This window comes from Zingiber officinale, chromosome 9B (genome assembly GCF_018446385.1).
Source record: "Zingiber officinale cultivar Zhangliang chromosome 9B, Zo_v1.1, whole genome shotgun sequence".
Classification (NCBI taxonomy): Eukaryota; Viridiplantae; Streptophyta; class Magnoliopsida; order Zingiberales; family Zingiberaceae; genus Zingiber; species Zingiber officinale.
This window is the reverse complement of record NC_056003.1, coordinates 85,677,152-85,681,021: the sequence shown is the minus strand read 5'-3', so window position 1 is coordinate 85,681,021 and position 3,870 is coordinate 85,677,152. Positions and strand designations below refer to the sequence as shown.

Genomic DNA, 3,870 nt, shown 5'->3' with positions numbered 1-3,870 from the left:
AATATCCGATCGAACAATAGAGGGGACTCAACCAGCTTACTGTTAAAGTAGGGTTCGCCAGCCCAAAAGCCCAATATCCCTCTTTGGCGTCTTTGTGTAACTGTTACAAAGAATCAAGAGAATATTTCTTGTACAGTGGAAGTTCCATTCTGAGGTGGTCGGCCCAATTTAGGAAAGACTGTAAAATGTCAGAATGGTGGATCATATTTTAACAATGCATCGATATTCATACAGAAGGGGAAAATAACATTATATAAGGAGTCTCCACCCACAGGCGCTAGTACGCAACACTTCGCTATCAAAATTTACTGTTCCTCGCCACTGTTCTTCATTCTTTTCTCCAGCTCCTTGTCTGTCTTGAGCGTCAAAGCACCTAAGTCAAGAACCCCTCCATGCCCCGATTACTAACATGCTCTTCCTCCTTTTTCTTCTTTGAGAGCAGACCCAATCGAGGTACCAGGTTCTTCCTTCTCAAAGTCTTCTAGCGGTTAACTATGAAACCACATGTCCAGCGCACCAGCTTCCCCGATTTCAGACATGATCAAATTTGACACTGTGTGTGGGAACTTCGCTTAATTCTTAAATGCGAAGATGGAAGATTCACAATAGTTACCCTATCACAGGAGGACCTTGATTTACTTGTGGTCGCCAAAGCCCAGAAGATAGCGCAACAACAACAAGTTGTTGGGCACCCTTTGCCGAAGGACCCTGCATTCTTTATGATAGGACTGTTGGTTGCTACACCTGGATTCCGTTCTATTCCCCTGTACAAAAATTTTGTACAAGCATAGAACTTTTCCTAGCTACCCATGTGCTCTCATGAAGTTAAACTTGGATTGCAAACGATGCTTAATATTATTAATCCAAATTACTCTTCAGAAGTTAAACTTGGATTGGAAACGATACTTAACATTTTTACTCCAAATTGAACCGATGTGATCTTCCTAAGTTATACCATATTACAAAAGATGATTAAACATTTATTTCAAAGATCGACTTCCAGGTTAAACATGGCGAGGCACTAGGCCTTCTTGGGTATGGGATCATCCACCACTTCCTAGACAAAGCCTTTCAAAGAAATTCGATGTTTAAACTTCTTATAGTAACCCTCGGTTTAACTAAAGAGACCTCAATAGAAGCACAAGATCGAAACATGAAATCGAAACACAAAATCGATAACATAAAACTGATAGCCTAAAATCGATAGCCTCTTGTGTTGGTATTTCAGGATCCATTCAAAGAATATGAACTAATTATGATACGGAAACTTATAATTAGTTATACTTTTCTTTAAAGATTTAATAACCTCTCGATCTTCTATTGTATTCCACTCCTCTTCTTAGACGTCATGTGGGTGACGATCAACCAAGATGAAATCCACCCAAACTTTCTTCTTCCTTCCAAACTTTCGGCCACCAAGGGATGTCACATGTAAAATACCGGAAAAATGACGAATATTAATAAGGGAATTTTTCGGAATTTTTGGACATTTTTCGGGAATTTTTCGGAGCTCGTACGGACGAGTTGACGGGGATAAAAACGGGGCCCGGAAAAGCCTATTCGGGCTACCCCATTTAAGTGAGAAAAAGTTGATTTTTTTTACTTTTTCTTTTTAAATTCCTTTTCTTTATTCTCCTCACCGAAAACTCTTCTCCCTACCCGAGCCTTCTCCTCTTCTTCTCTCACGCCCGACGCCGGCCCTAACCGCCGGCCGGCGGTCTCTTCCTCCCCGAAACCCGAAGCCATTGCCTCTTCCCTTCTTCTCTCCCCCGCGCGTGCCTGCCGAGCCTCACACCCGAAGCCTTCTCCTCTTGTCCTCTCCTCTGCCGCCACCACAGCGACGCCGTGCCCTAACCGATCGCCTTCTTCTCTTTTTCCCTCGCTGTGGAGATTCCGGAGCCACCACAGCCGACGGCCGAGCCTCTCTGCCGATTGGGTCGTGCCCTAGTACTGCCGGCCTCCCCTGTGATCTTACGCCGCCGTTGTCACCCACAGCCGACTGGAACAGTGTGTCCAACCCGCCGAGCCTAGTTCTTCCTCTGTGTGCCACTGCCGAGAGCGAGCATTATCGAGTCATGCCCTAGACTTGGTTCACCGCCGCTCTAGCGAGTTGGTCTTCAACCAAAGGCAAAACTCCAAGCTCTAGTGGCTTCACCGTGACCTATGCCTCACCATCGGATCTTCCTGCTTCACCACTAGCTGTCGACAGAGAGAAAACAAGAAGGTATCGGGTAAGTAAGGTTTATTGGATTTGGATTTCAGATTTGGTACAGGATGTTGTGCTCACCGGGTGGATGTCTGTGGTTGTAGAATCAGTGTAGCTCCGGCCAAGAATTTGCGACAGTAGGTATTTTCAGCTAGCAATTTCCAGCAGCAACCTCCCTGCTGTGAGGATTGAGGTAAGGTGTAGCTTGGTTGGAAATTCTGTATGTTTAAGAATGTGGATTAATTACTGTTTTGGTTTGTTCGTTTTGTTCCAGCAGCAATTTATCTTTGCTGGCTGTAAACAATCATAATTGGGTAACAACTTTGTGACTTCCAGCAGCGGTTGAATTGAGGTAAGGTTTATGGTTTTGATCTTTGTGTTAGATTATTGCTAGTTGTGTTAGCAATAATTATTGATTTAGGTTTAGAAGTTGTATAGCGGTGTAGTTGGGGTTAATGAAACTAACCCTAACTGGTCAGTGGATTAGAAATTAGTTTATCTATTTGTTTATAATTAAATTAGTTAAACTGTGGGATTTAACACAGGACTTTGACGCGAGACGAGTATCTCGGAGTCAGATTGGACCTTTCTATTTTCGGAGGCGGGTACTTTTGACTTATTGTCTTTGATATGCTTAGTAATTAAATTAACATGTTGTATTAATTGTGTTTCTTATCTGTTTCGATTAATCACTACCCAAATCTTACATGCTTGATTGATTGATTGGTTTTGCATCTCAGGTATATTTTACCTGTTTATACATGCTTATAGGGGTAGTGATATACCATGTTTCACCATGTTCAGGACCTAGGTTTTATACCTTCTGTATACCTTTGGATTGTTTTGGATTCGTTGACCTTTGATGCATTTTTATATATATGTGGATTAGGTCAGGATATTCTTGTGGTTAGTGCCATGCACCATTTGCATGATTGCATGCTGTGCGATAGTCCACTCCATTATTGTTGAGCACATCGCCAGTTACATGGATCTGCACACACCACCACTCATGGGTTAGTGGTCGATTCAGGCTGAGTGTGTTGCAGCAGGGACTCTGTTAGGCACCGTTGGTCCGCTCATGGGTAGTGTGACACGTGTTATCCGGCAGGGATTCCTCCCGTCTTCGAGTACCGGGGAGAGCATTGCGCCCCCATCTATGATTTGGGGTAGGAGGATGGTGTACTCCGAAACACCCGTCCACTCGGTCACTCGTCAGGAGTAGTGACGACAGAGGTTACAACCCTACCCACTCGGCCTCACTTTTGTATGAGATGATCGTCGGGGTGGGGGTGACCAGGGCGCATCATTGGCATCATATGCATGATGCATTTATTGCTGTGTTTGTGTTTGCTGCATTTATATGCTGCATATTGTTTGGATACCTATGTTTGACATGCATACAGATTTCCTTATCCCTCGATTGTTTGACCTTATACTCGGGACTGGTTAGTACGGTATTCTCTGTTTATTTCGGATGCATTCTTATCTTTTATCGAGGTATGGCATGATTAGTGCTAGGTGTTGTTTCTTTACTTTGCATATCAATTGCACCTGCTAAGTGTTGGACTCACCCGCCTCCATTGTTGATATTTTCGGGTTGATCTGTCCTGAGGAGTTCCAGTCGCTAGTCCTCACTGCACGTAGTGCTGGTCCTACAGACCTCC

At 43.8% G+C, this 3,870-nt stretch overlaps 1 long non-coding RNA gene across 1 annotated transcript; it reads left to right on the top strand.

Annotated features, from left to right (window-relative positions):
• The first annotated feature begins 2,207 nt into the window (after positions 1 to 2,207).
• On the top strand, positions 2,208 to 2,500 carry LOC122025403. The gene is made up of 3 exons (XR_006123688.1): positions 2,208 to 2,231; positions 2,311 to 2,399; positions 2,484 to 2,500. It is a non-coding gene; the product is annotated as an uncharacterized LOC122025403 (long non-coding RNA).
• The last annotated feature ends 1,370 nt before the right edge of the window (positions 2,501 to 3,870 follow it).